The sequence below is a fragment of the Catharus ustulatus genome, chromosome 1 (genome assembly GCF_009819885.2).
Source record: "Catharus ustulatus isolate bCatUst1 chromosome 1, bCatUst1.pri.v2, whole genome shotgun sequence".
In the NCBI taxonomy this organism is placed as follows: Eukaryota; Metazoa; Chordata; class Aves; order Passeriformes; family Turdidae; genus Catharus; species Catharus ustulatus.
The window spans coordinates 3,034,591-3,055,301 of NC_046221.1; positions in this window are offsets into that span (position 1 = coordinate 3,034,591).

Genomic DNA, 20,711 nt, shown 5'->3' on the forward strand with positions numbered 1-20,711 from the left:
CTCCCAATGGGATGCAGTAATTTTATCAGTGCCACAGTGGGACTCAATGGCCATGAGCAGAAAATGACTGGCTGGAGGAAGGATGGGTTGTGAAAAGATAAAGAACAATGCCCTGCCTGGTTTCAATGGATGGCCCATTAGCAGAATATCTCCCATGGAGATCAGGATCACTGCCCCACCCTCAGCAGATGGTGATAGAACAGATACTTTTGGTCACATCCTATATTGCAACCCAAGAAAGGGTCACACAAGCAACTCCAGGTGGAAAGTGTGAACTCCACTGCAGCACTTCTGATGGGTCCCTTCCAGCTCTTTTCTGAGCTACAGAACTTCTGACATGTTTGTTTTTCACTCACCCTGCTGTAGAAATTCAAAATAAGCCAGCAAAGGGTGGCAGAAATGTCATTTTCTCCCCTTTGACTGTGAAGTGAACATGAGCAGCCTTGGTGGAGACACCTGTGACAGTCTGAAATCATCAATCCTAAAATTTCTTCTCTTCTCTGGAGGTCCCTGGAGTCTTTGCTGAGCTGCTGCATGTCAGACTCTGTGGCCCCATCTGTGCAGTGCCTAAATGGGGATAAATCCATTCCCTCCATCAGGAAATTGGCCAAACTCCTTCTTGAACATCACTGATGGCTTTTGCTAATTGATGTGAACAAATCCAGGAATTGATTCAAATGCATGGCCAAAACCATGTTAAAAATGTAATAATTCAGCTGCATGGGTAATCAAATCTGTCCTGGTGCTGAAGAGTTGGCTGGGCTGAAAATGTGACATTTGATTTAAAAACTGATGGATATTATTGATCCCAGCCTCCAACTCCCCCCAAAAACCAGAGGAAGCCCAATGAAATTAAAGGTATTGATGGGATCAAGCCCTCTGCACTTACACAGAATACTCAGAATATTACACAGAATGCATTTAATCAGAAAACTATCAGCTACAGAAATCCAAATGGCAAAACACAAAAGTATGACAGAAAAAAAATGAGAAAAATAAAATAAAAAAAAAATAAAAGAGAGACAAAACCAGAAGAGTTAAGTGTGTTCAGAGTGGAAAAAAACATTGTAGCTCTCTGAAACTTTATTTCATGCAGCAACCCCAAGAGTCAGAGATGTTTAGATGTTAGAGAAAAAAAGAGGCCTTTTTATCCCATTATTGGGTCACTTCATAAAAAAAAAAAAAAAAATACAAGGGTTCCAACCTGCAATTAAACACTGATTTTTCCCCAAAAAGCACAACTTTCTAAAGAAAGTGCTGCCTGAATGCAGCTGTTCCATCCATCATTGAAAATGACAATTCCTGGAGACATGTCAAAAAAAAGGCAAAAAACCCAGGATGGATCCAGGCTCAGCATGTTCTGTAACAACATAATTGACACAACCCCAGAGGAACAGGATTTGTCAGCTCCAGCAGCTGCAGAGGCTCAATTTTCTCAAAATTATAAGGTTCCCCCTAAGCAATTTTTGTAACAGAGTAGAAAAAGAGTCATGTGTAGAAAAGTTTCTTATTAGGAATAGAAGAGCTGATTAAACCCCCACCATTAACCCCAAAATGCCAACGATTTGCAGGAGGCATTTAAACTTCATTACTGCAAACACACAGCAAGAGAGAGGAATTTTCAGGCTAAAAAAGCTTAATTGAGGTGAGATATTAGAAAAAAAGTGTGCTGAGCATTATAGGGTCAGCAATAAACAGCTTTAAAAAGTTGAAAAATCAGTTTTTGGGAGACAGCAGTGCTGCAAGTCCTGGTTTTGTTTTATCAAGGACTGAGCACGTGGGTGAAACAGGCACTGAGAGAAGGGTTTGATGTCCACTCAAAATAGAAATAATAATGAAAGCTTCCTTCTCATCCTCGTGTCACCTCATTGGTGTTTCCCACAAAATTACATTTTAGGAGAGCAAGTCAAGACAGCTGCGGGTTTTTTTTTCATTTTTTGGAAGTAGTCTAATATCCCTAAAACCCCTAATAACTGTTTCAGATATTCTCATAATTTTGTTTAATTTTTATGGAGCAGAAGTTGAAGTTTTAAAGTAATTGCAGACATTATTCTGTGCAAATCAGTTAGGACCAGATTCCTAAAAGAATAAGCAGTATTTTCTCAGTTTTATAAGATCTGAGTAGCCAAAATGATTAAACCCTATTTCCAAAATACCCCTTTTTGAAACCCCTCAGGAAAATAAACTTATTTCCAACAAATTCCATGTGTTTCACTATTGTATCTTTTAAAAATCCAGTCACCTTTGAGAATCTGCTTCTTAATTGCCCTGTGGTCCCTAAAGAGCTGAGTCAGAGAAAGACAGAACTTCAATATTCCTTAAAAGAAATTAATAAATCCAGGCTTGATCTCATGGGTTTCAGCCAACTCTAAAAGAGTCCCTGTCTCTTGAAGAAGCTGTCAAGATAAATAAAAAAAAAAAAAGCCTGAAATGCTCAGGTCTCTCAATAATGAGGTCATGTAAGTGTCAGGATTAGATAAGAGGAACTGGCAGTTCTGATAAACTACATGAAGATTGTATGGATATTCCAGCAAGTCCCCAGAGATCTATTTTAGCTCTACAAATATTTTCCCAGTGTTACATTCAGTTAACAGAAAAATCAATCCAGTAAGATCAAATTGAGTTTGGGTTAATTGAATGAATGCCAAAATCAGCAGCAATATTAAAAAGAAAGACAAAATAAAATAGGAAAGGACATGCAGCTTCTGATTTGGAGCATTAAAAAGTTAAAACTAAAGGGGAAAAAAATAGCTAGGTTTAAAAAAAAAACCAGGCTTGAGGGTTTGGGTTGGAAGGAATTTTAAAGATTATCTCATTCCACACCCTGCTGCCCCTTCCACTATCCCAGGTTGCCCCAAGCATTTATTTATACAGATAAATAAGAAATGGCAGAAATATAAAGGAAAAATTAAATAAAATGCAGAGGATTGCTTCAGAGGTGAGCCACAAGGACTTGCAGGCCCAGTGAGGCCCAATTTAGAGTGTAAGGAAGGAGATTTAACGTGCCAGTTTAACAGGAAAAGTGTCCATCACTCCAGAGAACTTCATGCCAGCTTTATATCCCTTATTAATTGTTCTCAGCCTCAGAAAAGCTTCCTTCAGGCTTGGTTTTCTCTACAGAAGTTAAAACACCATTTGAGGAAAATAGCACATTGCTCAGTCTTTCTTCCATGTGCCCTGTGACCTGTGGCTGGAACAACTCAGTTGCAGGAGTTTTCATCATCAACATTTTAAATATTTTTTTTCTTTTTTCCCAGAAAAAAAAGTGTTTTTCTCCAAGAGGACACAAAATATCGGCAAAAATTAAGTTAATAATGTGCTGTGATCTTAGCAGGGGCCTGGGCTGAAAAAAGTCCTTTAAGAGAGATGTCAAAGTCAAATCCAAGCTCCAGACTGGTTCCTGTAAAATTTACCTGTCCAAGGTCAGAGCCCTGTGTATCCTTAGGAATCTTCCTGACATTCATGCAGGGTTTTGCTCTCATATCCAGTATTTATTATAGCAGATGCTCTGTGGGGTGGAAAGGCAAAGAAAACTAAGCAACTACTCAAAAACCTGATCAAAGCCAAGGTTTGCCTGTAAGAAGTATCTTTGTATTATTGTTCAGGAGGTAAAGGGGAAAATAAAAGAATTATTCCATTTTTGGGAATCTGATCACCCATGCCCATTATTCAAACCTGGAAGGGAGCAAGCACAACCTCTGGCTAGGGCAGAATATAAAGGTTTGAGGAGTGCTGCAAGTGGGAGATCCCTGGGACAGAGATATAAGTGCAACTTGACAGGAAAAAAACCTCATGAAGAGATGGAAATGGAGCAAGTTAATTAAAAAAAATAAGAAAGAAAAGAAAATAAAAGAAATAAACAGATTTAGAGGCCTCTGGAGAGCAAAGATGACTTCCTTGGACTAATGAGCAGGCTTAGGGATCTAAATACCAAAGCTGATGTGGGGGCTCAGCAATGAAGTGGTGGATGTCTGCTGAAGGCTGCTTGGTTGGAGGCTACTGAATTAAACAGAGAGTCCATGCTGCAGTTATAGGATGTAAATCATTGCTGTCCCTCCCTCAGCCTCACTGGGTGTCTTGGGTTGCAATACAGGATTGTGACCAAAAGTATCTATTCCATCAGCATCTGTTGAGACCAGGTGGGGCAGTGATCCTTATCTCTGTGGGAGATATTCTGCTAATGGGCCATCCATTGAAACCAGGCAGGGCATTGTTCTTTATCTTTTCACAGCCCATCCTTCCTCCAGCCAGTCATTTTCTGCTCATGGCCATTGAGTCCCACTGTGGCACTGATAAAATTACTGCATCCCATTGGGAGTTGCTCCAACCAGGGGGAAGAGCCCAACATTTCTTACCAAGATAAAACCAGAGGTTTTGGGACACTAAGGGAGCCCCTTTCTCCACTGGACTCCAGAGGAAAACCGGATTTCTCCACATCCCCACTGGAGCTCCGGAGGGAAACTGCACCTTGTACAAGAGCACTGCTCCAACTGAGCCACATCTGTCACTGCAGGAGGATGCAGCCACCATGGGATGGGACTGCTGCCAACACCCTGCCTGACGGGTGTCAGGTTGTACTCTGACTGTGTCAGGGTTTGGGGTTTGTTCTTTGTAGTGCTGTATTTCTATTTTAATTTCCCTAGTAAAGAACTGTTATTCCTAATTCCCATATCTTTGCCTGATAGTTGCTTGATTTCAAAATGATAATAATTTGGAGGGAGGGGGTTTACATTCTCCATTTCAAAGAGAAACTCCTGCCTTTCTCAGCAGACACCTGTCCTCCAAACCTCCAAACTAGGACACTGGGAGACAGGCACAAATTACCAGGCCTAATAATTCCTTGATATCACAGAATTATAGAATGCTTTGGGTTGAAAAGGACCTTAAGGATCATTTTGTTCCACCTCCTCCCATGGGCAGCACCTTCCACTATCCCAGGGTGCTCCAAGCCCTGCCTTGGAAACTTCCAGGGATGAAAATGATTATCCTGAAAATTCCCCAGGATTTCATTTCAGGAAAAAAAATTGTGGCTAAGCCTGGGAAGTTCCTGCAGCTGCCAGCAAAAGCCTGCTGGTGGTGCAGGATAGATGCAATGCCCTTAACAGAAGTGGGTGCTTTATCCCAGAGCAGTGGAAATGAGATAAGGCTGGGACAAAGCCAGCTAATCTGGGCCACCAGATGGGATGCTGCACAGCAAAAGGCACAGGAGCCCGAATTCTCTGAAGGAGAGCAAAACAAAAGGGCAGAGCCATTAGCAGCAGCTCTAATATTTCTTAACGAGTGGGGATGGCAGAGAAAAATCTGCAGTTGACTTCTGTTGGTTTTTAAGCAACAGATGTTTAGGAGAACAGCGCTGTGCAAAACAGAAACAGTGTGGGCTGTTTATTGTCAGGGCAATAGTAATGAGAACCTCTGCTATAGAGACAGAGCTGCCACTGCTCAGCCTGAGAAGAGAAAAATCCAGGGGGATCTCATTTTGGCCTTCCAGTAAATAAAAAATGGCTTACAAACAAGAAGAATGACTTTTTATATAGGCTGATAATCACAGGACAAAGGGGAGCAATTTTGAACTGCCCAGTTTTGATGTGTAGGGCACATCTGTGCTGTTCTAAACACATATCTGATGTTGTTTGGTGTCTTTCGTTGAGATTTATTCTGCAGCATTGAAGAAATTCATATCTTGTTTTGTAACAAAAAGCTGCTTGGTGGCCACTTCACATGATGGACTCGAGGTCTGTCAATGTCTGGAGATAAAATAATTGTCATCTCCTGTGAAAGAAGCATCAAAGCACTGAGAAGGACAAATAGAGTGCCTGGGGCTGACGAGATCAACCCCTTCCCTGTCAGTAAGGCTGACATCAATTCTGCTTTTCCATTCTACTTCTCAAAATCAACGTGTGTTTAGGATTATTCTGGAAAAAAAAATATAAATAATCCCTCAATATGAGCAGCCTGGGGTAGTAGAAGGTGTCCCTGCTACTGGGGTGGAACAAGATGAGACTTAAGGTCCCTTCAACCCAAACCATTCTGTGATTCTATGATAAAGTATTACATTTCCATTAAAAAAAAAAAAATCAACTTTCTGAAAACATGAGGGAGATGTGGAAACAAAGAAGAAAAAATAACAAAATTTCAAAATTGCTTTCACTTAAGAAAAAGAAGCATCAAAATGATAATGGCTGAACAGAAACATCTCATAGCAAGTTCTACAAAATCAGAAGAAAATTAAAAATCGAGGTTTTCAGTCTGCTTTTAATCAGCGGCGCTGGTTTATGGATTCAGCTCATCAGCCTGAGCTGTGTCTCAGCACCATCCTCCCCCCAGGACTGAAACATCCCTGCTTTCCCAGGGACTGCTTGCAAGCAAAACCACTGCTTGTCACAGCATGGGATTCCTCTAATTAGGGCCTGAATTCCTCTCCCTCTGCCGTCCGTGGTCACCCTGCATTAAAGCAAAAATCACTTTTTAATGTGAAGAAAGGCTCCTTACATAGAATATATTCCTACTTCAGCAGCAAGCAGCTAAATGAAAGATATCCAGAGCATTCTGAAGGGGGGTTTAAAGGAGTCAGCTCACCCAGCACTCAGGGCAGAAATGTGCCTTCAGAGTTATAACAAACCAAGCCATATTCCCTGATGCAGAACTCCTTTGATGGGCTCTTCTCCCCACAGGCTGCAGCATCCTTGCATTCTGAGTGTGTCCTGTGTGAGATTGTTAAATTGTTCCTTTAATTAGCCTGCTAAAATGAACTCGCTGCTGGACTGGCTGCTCAGAGTTGGGTTTGCTGTTTAATGTTCAGACAGCTCCAAGAGAAAAACTGCCCACAAGGAAATAAAGTTCCCTGATGTGTAAGGGAGATCAAAGAGCCTCCAAATATTAGCCAAGATTATTAGGTTAAAGGTTTTGGTGAAGGGTCCCAAAGACAGACAAGATCCCCATCCACACACAAACAGGAAGAAAACCACAAAACCCCCACACATAAAGAGTTATTTTCCTTTCCTTTTCCTTTTCCTTTTCCTTTTCCTTTTCCTTTTCCTTTTCCTTTTCCTTTTCCTTTTCCTTTTCCTTTTCCTTTTCCTTTTCCTTTTCCTTTTCCTTTTCCTTTTCCTTTTCCTTTTTTCCTTTTCCTTTTTTCCTTTTCCTTTTCCTTTTCCTTTTCCTTTTCCTTTTCCTTTTCCTTTTCCTTTTCCTTTTTCCTTTTCCTTCACCAACTTTCTTTCTAGGACTCATTATTTCCTTGTCCAAAGGAATTCCATCCCAGGAATGTAAATACCACTTGGATTGGTACAAACCAGCCCTGGTGGCCCAGCCTGGAAACCACAGTGGGGCTGATTTAAATAGATTAATGACATCATCTGTTCAAAATAGATAACAAAAATAAACTTTTTTTTTTTTTTTTAAGAGGGAAATGGGGAAATAAAATTCCAGACATTTAATTAATCAGCAAGTGAATAAAGAAATATTTACACATCAAATAATGATTTTTCCCTTTTCCCAAGGTCTCCTTTTACTCATGTTCTGGCTGATCAGCACAAAATTAAACACAGAACAGCTCCCCAAGCTCAGTTTAGGTGGAACATTGTGGCTCCTGCTTTCTCACACATGAAGAGAAGATTGTGCTTTGCTTTTTCCCCTGGTAGCTGCCACTCTAAAGAAAGATCTCACCTCCCTTTCCAGGCTTTTCTTGACTAACCCCAGCAGCAATCCTGCTGCTGGACAAGGTTTGATGTTGCCAACAACCACAAAGCAGAGAGTGGACACAAGCAAAGCCAGACCTGCACCCCAGCAAGGCACCTGGGACAGGTGAACTCAGTGGGAAAAAATGGCCTGAGCACCACAAAAGGAGGATTCCTACACATTAATCCAGAAATTAAACCTAAATCAATCTAAATAAAGATCAAAAGAATAACCAGTTTTCCCCCCAAGAGCTGTCATGTTTGTATGACTTTCTGAGAGTGATAGACAGAGCAGTAGAGTCAATAAATTTCTTAACTAATTAGTGACTGAATAGGCAGTAAATGTGGCAGAGTTCATCTTCAAGGGAAGGCAAAAATGAACAAATGTTGTCTAAAATTGGATAAAATGCACAGAGATATTTTACATAACTTATTTTCTAGATATATATTTATACAAGTAAATGGCTTGCTGGGAGAATTAAATTTAATCCCATGCTTTTGTCATCTGATAAGGAGAAAGTGCATCTGCCTAATTTACCTTGGAAATGGGAAAGATACTTTTGAAATTGCTGTAGAATCACCATTTTGGATACTTTTATCATTGTGCAGGGGTTACCTGGCAGCATTGATCACCTTGAGTGTCCCTTGTTGAAGCTGCTCCATCTCCTGTCAAGTTCCCTTAACCACAGGCCAGGAAATCCAGAAATGCTGAGCAGCCATGATCAATTAATTTTGTTTGGGATGGGACAGTTCTGGGATGGTTCAGCATCTGGAGTTTCAGACCTTGTGCACAGGTGAAGGAGCTGAGGGTTGAGCTGGGTCTGCAATTTGCTGAAAAATGAGGGAAAGGAGAGGATGGAATATCAGAGGTGTTGGGATGGCACCTCAGGGCTGTCCCCACACCACCCTGGCCATGGGAAACGTTGAGGAGGGATCCATCTGTCTCAAACCCCCAATTCAGCAGTGTTGTGTTTGCACTCCCACCTGGGGAAGGCTCCCTAAGCCAGGCTCAGTGCAGGCTGCCGGGTCTGGCTCAGACTGATTTCCTTTTCTCTCTGCTGTGTTGGGGTTGAGTTGGGCTTGAAAAGCATCAGAGCCGTTTCCAGAGAGGAGGATGGGGGTGCACAACAAGTTTTTTTTGTTTGTTTTTTTTTGTGATCCAAACTGACTAGAGTGTTATCCCACACCTTACAACATGTTCAGCATGCAGACCTGGGGGAGAAGGAAAAAGGGAATTTGGAGTGATGGTGTGTGCCTTCAAGTCACTGTTAGACCTGATGAATTCCTGCTTTCCAGGCTGGCTGAGCCCCTGCCTGCTCTTGGGGAGCAGGGAATGAATTCCTTGTTTGGCTTTGGTTGTGTGTGGGACTTTTGCTTTTCCTGGCATTTAACCATCTTTTCTCTCCACCCCTGAGTTTTCTCACTTGTACTCTCCTGATTCTTCTCCCCCATCTCAGGTCTTTATTTGCCAGCTTGGTTAAACCACAGCACAAAAATCATTCCCAAACTCTTTGCTGTGCACCTTTAACCAACCCATCTCTACCTACTTCCAAAAAATTCGCGTTTCTCAAGACACAATTTAAAAAAAAAAAAAAAAAAAAGAAGTAGAAGAAGAATAAAAATTCCCTTTTGAGACAACCATAAATCAGAAAATCAGAGGGACTGAATCAAAGCCTCCAAATCCCAAATCTCTGAGTTTTGGCTGGTGGGAGATGTGAAGAGCTCGGGGTCCCTCTGCGGGCAGGAGGAGAGGGATGGAGCAGGAGCCTCCAGCAGGTCTGCAGCTCCATCTAGTGCCACACAGCCAGGGAGAGAGGGGAAAGAGCTGGAAATGCTGCCAGGAAAATCTTTGGGAAGTGATGCCAGCAAGGGTAGAAAAGGGTTTGGTCTTTTGGGAAGGGTTGTGTTGTTGGCACATTGCAGCTACAGGTACTTTTTTATTATTATATTTTTTCCCTCTGAGTTCTGAAAGGGACAACTGATGTCTCCAAGGACTAGAGATACTCATAGGAATATTAATATATTCCAGATAGTTGCATTTCAAAGCAAAACTATAAAAATGTAAGGAGCAAACTCTAAATTACTCTTGGCAGGCCAAGCTTTATTTACTGACATATACAACAGTGCTATGTGATCTTTTTCTGTGCCAGGAGGGATAAAAAATCACTTTACTCAGTGCTCAGATCCCTTAGGTCCTGAATAATGAAGGTAGATCTGTGATTAGTGGAAACAGTAAATTTCTTTTTTAATGAAAATGAGCCAGAATATTTGAACTACCATGTGATTTCTGTGTTTTCTAAGTGTTGGCCTCATGCACATTTCATGCACAAAAAGAAGTGATGAAGAGTTCATGCTCCACTCTACAAAACCTTGTTTTTGTTCTTTTGCCCAGACTGTCACTTTCTCAAGAGTGACTGAAGTGGGACATTGGATTTCAATTTTTTTGAAGGGGAAAACCATTGAGAGCACAGAGATACAGAGAAATCCCACATTTCATCCTCCATGGAGCCACTGAAGTGCTCACAGAAGGATTTCATTCTCAGATGCTCCACAGCACTTTTTGCAGCTCTTTATTTTGCTCACAGATTTTGTCCTCCTGGAGCAGCAGCTGGAGACCAGGCAGAATGTCCCCAGAAATCTCAAATGAGGCCAGATGTCCATCCTCAGGCACTTGAATTATTCTTTAAGTAGCTGTCTGGGAGAAAAAAAAATCAAATTCACTTAAGGAATAATTCCTTTTGTGTTTTAACTTGGAGAGTTTCAGTAAAACATTTTAATTTTTTGCATGAAAAAAAAGTCATAAAAATCACACACATCAAAAAATTGTATTTTGGGGGGAAATAAAAATTATATTTATTTGGAAAATTTCGGAACTAATTTAAAAAAACAGATTAGATTGTTTTGGAAGTAGGGTCAGAATGAAAGGACACAATTTATAATTACAGACTGCCTTCATGGTGGAATTCTGCTTCAAGAATTTGGGATTCCATGAGGGAAAAAACAATTTCCACTGCCTTCAGGTCTAGCTTGGGGTATTTAATGGAAGGGCATTAATTCTTTGAGGCACAGGTATGAGCAATGCAGAGATCACAGTGTCTCCCCTCCTTGTTGGTCTGGTTGTAAATGTTGTATTCAAAGTGTGAGCAAACACTTTTTGTGGATGTTCTACCCTTTCTCAGACACCCAGACCACCATAAAACCTGATTATAATTTTTTGTTATAAGATAATTGGTTCTGCTCAAAGAAAACTCCAACCCAAAACAAAAGAAAAAAAACAAAAAAACAAAACAAAACAAAAAAACCCCAAAGAAAAAAAAAAGACCCAACCAACCAACTAAAAAAAACCAACCAAACAAACCAAGAACAAAACCCAAACATTATTTTGAATTCTTTTATTTCTGACTTCCTTTTATTTCTTCTTTTTTCATTTGTCACAAGATTCTCACTAAAATTTATGCAGCAACATAAAGACTTTAAAGAGTTGGCTTTGTGCAAGCATTTACCAAGTTTATAAATTTATTATACACACATTTGTGTACCCACATTTCTGTATGGGCTCCATAACCAAGGTGAAGATTTTAATGAAATCTCAAAATCTGCCCATGTGGTTTCTATTAAGGTCTGAATGCTAATAAACCATTGATTTTCTGGCACTTTCCATAGCTCAGAACACCTTTCCAAGGGCTTGACTTGCCTCTGTTTTCACACAAAAGTAACATTTATGTTCTAACACCTTTCAGTATTCCAATATCCTTACCTGTTCTGGCTTTGCAGAGAAATAAGGAGATAAATTAAGGTGACAAGAAAAATAAGGAGATAAATTAAGGTGACAAGAACACCACAGAGGGTTTTGGGGATGGGTTTTTTTTTTTTCAGTGTTGATATTTACCATGTTGCCTCCAGCAATTTGGGATTTCCCATGAACTTCACTTAAAAATGGAGATTTCAGAAAACCTAAGCACACTATTCCTACTTATCTGAGGTTCAGGGGGGTTTTTTTTGGTTCAGTGATGTGTTGAAAGGGAAGAAACCCAACCAGACCAGCCTGAATATCTTTTCCATTTATAATAAAACAAATAATTCCTGCTCCTCCACTTCAAAAATCTCCATTCTGTGGTGCCTGGACTTCAAAACTCCTTTCTTTTTCTTCCCAACCAACATCACCATCTCACCTCCTGTATGAAAGAACCTCAGTCCACGAAGTATTTTCACATTTAGCCAGCAGAAAAAAAAAGCCAATCTCGCTCTTGCTGCCTCGTGTTCCATGAAATGTCTTTTTAATTATAGTGATTCTACCTTGGTAGCTTTTCCTCTGTAATAAACCCTTCCCTGTCAGGAGGAGAAACAATGATAACAACAAGCCCTGCATTAGGAGGAAACATTTAAACCCTCCATGTCCAGCTCACTGCCATCTATTAATTAGCAGAGGCCACAGAGCTGTTTTTGTCCCTCTTGGAAGAGAATTACATTTGCAGCTGATAGTTTATAGCTCTTTGAATAGGAGCTGCAGAAATAACCCACTAATCACCTCGTTCCAACCTGAATTGAGGTGCTGGAGCTTCCAGGAAGAGCTCTGGGGATGTGTGCTCAGGCCAAGGATGTAATCATGGGTCTTTTCAGGATTCATCTCCCTGCCCAAAAGCAATTCCAGGAATAAAGAACCAATGTGGAAAGCTCCACGTTGCTTTCCTCATCCATCCTGCCCACCTTCTACCTCTGGGTAATTTGATTTGCTGCTCATATTTCCAGCTGGAATTAGATCTAGCAGCAAGTGTAAATAGGAGTGTTGTTATGTTGTTATTCCCTTAATAACATCTCGGAGAAAAAGTCAGGGTCTCTTAATGGCAACCATCACAATAAAACATTATTGCTCCAGGAGTTTTTATTTAAATAGCAGAATCAACCTTCAGGTCCTGAAATGTTTAAAATGAGAAAAAACATTGGTTTGTTGGCTGTTGGGTGAGGGGTTTTTTGTTTGTTCTCTGCTTTTTAGAGCTTTAGAACATGGAAAGAGTGGCTGTAGCAAAAAGGTAAAAGAGCAGCTCAAACATGCAGGGATCCTTCCAAGAATTCCTGGCTGGCTTCCAGCAAATCTGCAGCTCCTGAAAAATATTCTGGGTCAAATCTGTGACTGTTTTAATGATTTTTCCACTGGTCAGTCACTTTCAGCATGATGCTTTAGGCTCAGTTGGTCACATTTTGTTGCCTGTTGATCCATTTGGCCCCAGAAATTGATATTGACTGCTGCTAAAAGGAGGTATTTATAAAGGATGGTGTCTGATTTCCTTTTTTTAAATCTGTTTGCACCGTCAGCATCCTGAATTTCTGATATTTCAGCTGCCCTGTGTGTAAATCTTGACTCTCCTCACAGATTAGAGGATTTTTTTTCACCATCACTACTGCAAGGATTTTGTGATCTTGTTCTCTAATTTCATTTTGCACAATTATTTTCTCTGGGAAAGAAAAAAAAATCCGGGGAAAAATTCAGGACCACTCTCATGATGTCACACACAAAGAAATGACCAAATATTGAAATAATCATTATAATTCTTTGCACCAGGAAATCAAAAGCATAAGCAAAGTCAGTGTGATCAGAGCATGTAAAAGTACCAGGTGAATTATTCACCAATTTTTCAAATATTTCATCTGGGAGAATTAAAATCTCTTTATACAAAATTAACTACCAGGAAAAGGAGATCAGTGAATGTGTAGAAATGATGAATTGCTCAGCATGGAACACTCTCTGTTAAAAATATAAATGGAATTATCTGCTTTCAAGAGGGAATTTATGGGTTTATGTTTTCTGGCCCGTCTACTATAATTCCAGAGTTTTTCTTACAGTTTTTGACACACTGGTGGGGAAAGGAGAGGAAGGCAAACAAAACTGTCTTTAAAATAAAAGGAATTTTTGACAAATAAAGGAATTTAACACAACAGAATCTTTGATTTGGCAAAGGCTCTAAATCTCCAAGTTTCCCCTGTCTGTGCTTCATGAAGCATTTATTTATTTATTCCTGCTCTCCTGGGTGTAAATCAGTTGTAACACTGAGTTAGTTTTTATATACATTCTGTTTGTGAGTTATTCAGTCCTAAGGCTGATGTGGTTTTCATCCAGCTATTTTTATTGGAGTTGGGCAACAAGAATTTTCTCACTTTATGCAACACAATATTGTATTACAATGTAGAAGTAGGTTCATTCTCTGATTGTAATTGTGTGATACACTGGCTATTGCACTGTTGTCTGAAAAAAAACAAAAACCAAAACAAAACCAAAATATTTTGTGGTTGAATTCTCTGGTTTTGTTTTTCATTTTAATGCCAGAGACTGATGGCCCTCCTGTTTCCTTAAGGAAATTACATTTCTGGGCAAATAGCAGTGCTCTGATGACCACAGCTTGAGTTGGAAGAAGAAAGTTTCATCCCTGTAAAACCAGATTCTGCCTCATTTGAGGGTTCTGACTCAGAAATCTTTAGTTACAACATTTTGCCCTCTCAGAAATTGAATCAATTCTTTTCCCCTCTGTATAACTTGCAGTGCTTGGCCTTGAGCTCACAAAGTTTCCCCCATGGGAAGGATTTTGGTTCCTGTTATGGTTTCTTTTTTCTTTCATTCTCCTTTTACAAAGTGCCAACACTCAGAATAATGAGTCTCCAGTGAGATCACATAAAGGATTTATGTCTTGGATTCCTTTCGTAAGTAAAGGCAGTTGCATAAAGGATCTGCTTGGCCTAGTGGTAAAATGAAAGTTGGTAAATTGTAAAATAAAAATCAGAAATTTTTGTGAAATGAAATGCTTAAGCATGTCCTCTTTTCTCCTTTCATCATAGATAAAAGTATGGCTTGAGAATTTCAGGTGTACATTTATACAACATAAAACTTGAAGGAGAGAACCTCATTCTTTTTAGGATCAGAGATGAATGGATGGATGAATGAATCAATGAGGAATGAAGTTGACAGTATATCGACTTGTGTCTGTATTTACTTCTATTTAGATATTTTACATTATTTTTAAAATAACAGGTATTTTTCAAAAATTGGAGTACTTACATCTTGCAGTGTTGCTCTGTGTGCAATCTTTGGCTAATCAAAAGGCAATCAATCCTTAGCTAATTGTCCTTTTAGATGGCTCTATTTACCCTGTCCCATGAGTTAAGAAACTGGCCCTTCCCTACAGCTTGGGGTTTGGGTTAAACTGAGAACAATGTGGCATTTCCACAAAGCTGAGACTCTAGGGGAGAAATGCTAAAAAGGTTGTGTTGAATGAAAGGAGGAACTGGAACACACCAAGAACTTTATTGTTGTTTTTTCAGAGAAAACAAGGGTGCAAAGAATTGGTTTGTCTTGTCAATACCAGAGCTGAGCACATTTCCTCATGGTTAAGGTGAAGAGTAACTCAGGAAGGCACAGAAACAACTGATCTCCCATAATTTTTGGCTGGTTTCCCACCAACAGGAAAAGTTCTGGAGATCCCACAGATCTCCTGAGTCAGCTTTTGTCACAAATCTTTTTTACCACCTTCCCTCCCAGAGTTGTTTCAAATTGCTTTTGTATTGAAATCCATCTTTAAAATCACCACAGAAGCTGCATTCTCTCAGTAGTGGGTATTTTACCACACCCAGAAAACTCAAGGATAAACTTTGTGATTCTTTATGTGTTCTGAGCTCTTCAATAAGGGAGTCACAATGTGCTTGTTGAGTCAGACATAAATCCTTTCTTATTGTGAATCCAACCATAAATAATGGAAGATTTAGTTGTGGGGTTCATTATAATATCCAGAAATATAACAAACAAGAAACAAAAATCCCATTATAATCTTCCCTCAGCAAAAGACTTTTTTTTTTTCTCTCTAGGTGGAATTAAAGAATTTACTTTAAATAGACAAAGTGAAATCTTCTGCCAGATAATACTCAAGAAGCTCTGTGTCTTGAGGAAAAACAGTCTGGGATGGTGTGGACAGTAGGTTTAGGTAAGGAGTTTAGGCTAAAAGGAAAATTTGTTTTGATAAAGGAAGTCAGGCTTTGCAATTCAATTAATCTTTGAGAAACACATGGCAAGGGGTTCCTCTTACTGAAGATGAATGTGAGAAGTCAGCCAAAATCAGATATCTGGTCTGGCTGGGGTTTATCTTATTTGATTTCAGGGCTTGATTCATTTTCTCCACACAAAGGAATCTGGTTCCCTTTGCCTTCAGTGTCCCTGTGTCACAGCTGGCAGCTCCTGGGAATGTTAAATCAAGGAATCACAAACTGGGGAAGGTTGGAAGGGAGGCTGGAGGTGTCTGGTCCAGCCTCCTGCAGGTTGCTCAGGATTGTGTCCAGGTTGTTTTTGAACATCTCCAGTGAGGGACACTCCACATCCTCTCTGAAAATCCAGTGCTTGGCCACTGCACAGGGAAGAAATTCTTCCTCATGTTCAGGTGGAATTTCTTGGGCATCAGCTCCTGCCATTCCTCCTGTGGCACTGCTGGGGCTCACAGGGCAGAGCCTGATCAAACTTCTGACCCCTCACTGCAAACACTTAAAAACCACAGGTGTTTATATAATATTATAAAGCATCTTAATTGGTTATGGTCTCCTCTTACTGGGAAACACAACTGAGCCTTGAAGTGGGTGAATTTATGCAGGATCTTGGCCAGCACACTCAATGGATTCTAAAGAACCTCTCAGTGGACTAAACAGGCTAAAAGGCTCCATTTCAGGTGATTATTGACCCCAAAGGAAGCTGAAACATCCACTTTGCACCTGGACATTGACATGTTGATGACTAAATTTCCCAATGTCTTTAACAAACCCCACCTCACACCTGTGAAGTCACTAAAAGAGACAGGATGGCTTGGGACTGAGGGTCTCCTACCACAGCACAGCACAAAGGAGGTTCTAGCAGGAGCTGGAGCTGTAAACTGACTAATTACTAATTAACCACAGTGAGAGTTCACTTCTCCAGCCTATCCCATTAGGTATTCATAACCCAGAGTGGGAAGTGTGGAAGCAAACATCCAGAGCTGAGCTCTCATCCTTCCCTCCTTTCAGAGATGGTGGTGGAGCACACCCTGAGGAAATGATTATCTTGTCCTCCATAGACATCCCAATCATGTCAGGCAGATTGCATTCAGTGGTGAGTGTGACTGTGAAAATCACCAGGAATCATCAGTTCCCATTTACATTCCTGATGCCTGAAATTGGGTGAGACAAGTGCTGCTGCTGGTGAGGTGAGTCCCCTCTGCAGTCACTGGAGAAATTGGGATAACCAAAGGGAAAAATCTGGAAAAAAGATATTTTTTGGTGCCCAAAGAAGCTGTGACTGCCCCTGGATCCCTGAAGTGTCCAAGGCCAGGTTGGGACAGTGGAAGACTTCTATGTTGCTAAAAAAAAAGTTATTCCTGTTTACCCAGGTTTGATTTTATAGGAAAAACATTAATATTTTCTTGGCCCTTAGAATGGAAGCAAGCTTAGTCTTAAACCTTCATTTTAGTGAATAAAAATCAGGGTTGTTCTCCTCTTCTTGAAAAAGAAAGAGAATTGAAATCAAGTTAAGTGGCCGGAGGAAAGCAAGAAAACCAATGAATAATACACTGCATAAAACAATTTCTGAGGAAGGAACAGCTGGTCTGTCAACTCTTTAGAGACTATTAATAGGAATGAAGATTTCATTGTGTGTCACTGGAAAAGTAACTTCCCTCAGGTTGGAAAGAATAACTTGCTTATTCTTGAATAAAAAACAATGGAAGTAGAGAAGAGATCACTGACAGGTTTGTTTTTTTCAAGTAGAAATGCTGAAATGATTAAAGGAGTTTATTTTAAAATGAGTTAAATAATATGTTTGTGGAAGACAAGTACAAATCAGATATTTTTCAAATTCACAAAGTGCCTTAGATACTGGGGTAGGACAGAATCCACATAATCCAGGGGTCTGTGATTTCTGCCTTTATTTTGGTTGTGTCCTCAGGGTCAGGCCAAGGAGCAGTAACAGAATATGGGCACATATGGAGTCAGAGCCCCAGGACATGGCAGGACTCAATTTTATCCCAGAAAAACAGCAAGGAGATAACACAGGGAGGGTTTACAGAGAACACCAACTGCACAAATTATCCTCATGCAGCTCCAAGCACTTGCCTGATATTTAGTATATCAAACCCAACCTATTGCCTTCACTTGTTTCATTTTCCTGCTCTCACTCCTCTGTCTCAAATACCCCAGAGATCACTCTCAGGAATAAAACCTCCAGTCTTTTTTTATGCCCTCCTTTTTTTAAAGACTCTGAAGTTTTGCTGTTAATTACAGTCCCAATATGTTTCTCAGTAACACCACGTTCTGCCTGAGCACTGAATTATGCACTCTCTGTAATTGCAGCCTCCTTCTCATAATCCCAGGGCTTTTGGTTTTGCATCTTTAGTCAGATTTATCAAAAGATTGCTGAGAAATGTCAATAAATTCACCTTCATGCTCTGGCTGATGGCTCCTGCTGCAGTGTGGGGCTGATCCACCTTTTTTCCAACCTGAGGAAACACAGGTGCATTTCAGGAAGTTTTTATTATGCAAAACCCATTTTCAGGTAACATATGGCATTGAAACTCCATTCTCCAGCTTCCACAAAGGTGCTCAGCAGTTCAGCAAATGTCAAGTAATTTTCATTAAATGGCACCAATTGATTCAGAATATCCAGGAGGGGGATTAGGGGGAATCTCAGGTCTGCTGCCTCATTGATTGAGTTTCATACCAACACAATGGCTTGCTGTTGTTAACAAGAGGAGGTTTTGATGCACATCTGTTGTATTCTGAGCCCAGGTTGATGTTGTGGAGCAGCAAGAAAACAAAGTTTTTTATCTTTGATTAGTTATCATGTAATTCTTGGAGAAAAAAAACAAATAATAATGCTTACTTAGAGGCAGCTCATCAGGCAAGGATCTATTTTGTGACAAAAAGTAGCAAAATGAGCATACAGAAATATTATGAGAAGTAAGTATGATTTTTTTATCCTGCATTATTTCATTATTGGATCTTTGGGTACATGAAAAACCAGCAAAGAGTAGAATGAATAAAGCAAATTAATATACTGAACAGAAATTAGTTTTTAAGCTAAATAAAGTTTTAAGGATCTGTTTAAAGTGATGAAAGGACGTGAGAAGACTGAGGAAATCAGAGATTTTAATATAGGTGAGGTTTATAGCATTAATTACAGCAAGATGTTACAAAAACCCAATAAAAACAGGCTTGATTTCCTCATTAGGATGGAAAAATATTCTTACAAGAGGAATTTCCAGCTAATTAATTTAAAACACAAGGATGGGAATGTGGACTGCTGCTTTGATCAGCTGCAAATGACATAAGAAAAGCAGATGGAGGAGAGAAAATGTGTGAGAAAGCAAATATTGAGATACCAGGTCTGCTCCATCAAGCAACAAGTTCTCCTAAAAACTACTTGCAAATACTCATGACAAAAAAATACATTAAAAAACTGAAAAAAAAAAAAAAAAAAAAAAAAAAAAAAAAAAAAGGCTCACACTTGGGTTTGCTCCAAGCTGGTTGTGATGACTTAAAAAACCTGATTTAAGTGACCTTCAAGGCATTAAATAATAGAATCCAGGTGAAATGTTAGAGGTTGGAATGCCACACAAGTTCCTTCAGTGGCATTTTTGTGTTCACAGTGTGCTTCCTTTGCAATTCCCTTTGAAACAAAAATTCCTGAGCAACAGGATTGTGAAATTTGAGCAGTGAGGGGAGAGGGTTGGGGCCAGAACTCCATTCTCTGACCCAAATTATTTTGTTACTGTCTGATCTTGTAAGTTTGAGTTGGTTGAATGAAGTTCAGCAGGGATTACGAGCCATTCCTGTCCTGGGGATGTTTGATAGGTCTGCACTTGGCATTTTTCTTTGCATTAGAAGTAGAAACTGCCTGACACCATGTGTTGCCTGCTTTGTGGTGGGATCCTAAAAATTACTGCAGTGTGACAGGAATCCCCTTGCTGACTAGGGAAAGTGGTCACAGTTTTAATTTATCCATTACAGATAGGGGAAAAGTCAAAATCAGACATTTTTAAAATTTTTTTATTTTTTTTATTTCAGTCTCTTTATTTTCACACAAATCTGATTTTTGGAGTAACATCTGAGGCTGTGCAGGCCTGGGATCAGGTGCCATTTTTCAATAATGAAGGACAAACATATAGAAAATGAGAATTTGGTTACAAATGTTTTATATTGTATATCTGTAATATTTAAGTGGAGCTGGAAAACAAGACGCTGGACTTGTAGGAGAGCTGTGCACCTATGGACAAAGCTGCAGAAATGAATATTTCTTCCAATGGCATTGAATGCCTTTTTGGGGGTAACTTAAGCAATCCCCAAATCTCCTCTGACTGCACAGAACTTGTGTGCTTAACACCACTGGGAGATAATGAAGGATAAACAGGATATGAAGCAGCACTTCAGTCTTATCAAGGAAAATTGCTTTTGCAATGTTCATAATTTTGGTTCTCCCAGGCCCTGAAAACAGCTCAGTGCAATATTAAGTGGGGCAAAAGCCAGACCTGGTGCCTGGGCCTATGAACCCTGACACTTAAATGTTTTTTCCTCTTTTTTTTTTTTTTTTTTTTTAATTTTTTTTCCTCCAAAAGAATCTAATCTGTAGTCAAGAAAAGATTTAACTTTCTTAGCCCCAAGAAATAAACCTGAGCTCAAGACATTTTTTGTGACACAAGGGCCAAAATGATCTTGTTCGAGTTGTGGAGCAAATTCTGTCATTGCGCAAAATTTTCCATCTGAGAGGAGGGGGATGCCAGAACCCAGAAAATCCCAAAGGAGTCCCAAAGGGAATCCCAGGCTGTCAGACCCTTGGAAAACCAGCAGCACAGAGAATTTCTGCTTCCAAAACCGCCCCTAAAACACACCCGGTGTCCCGGTGGGTGGCCCGGCAGGTGCGTGCAGGTCCCCGGGGGATCCCGAGCATCCTTCTCCCTGTGCGGGGATCCCTCAGCATCCTTCTCCCTGTGTGGGGATCCCTGAGCATCCTTCTCCCTGTGCTGGGATCCCTGAGCATCC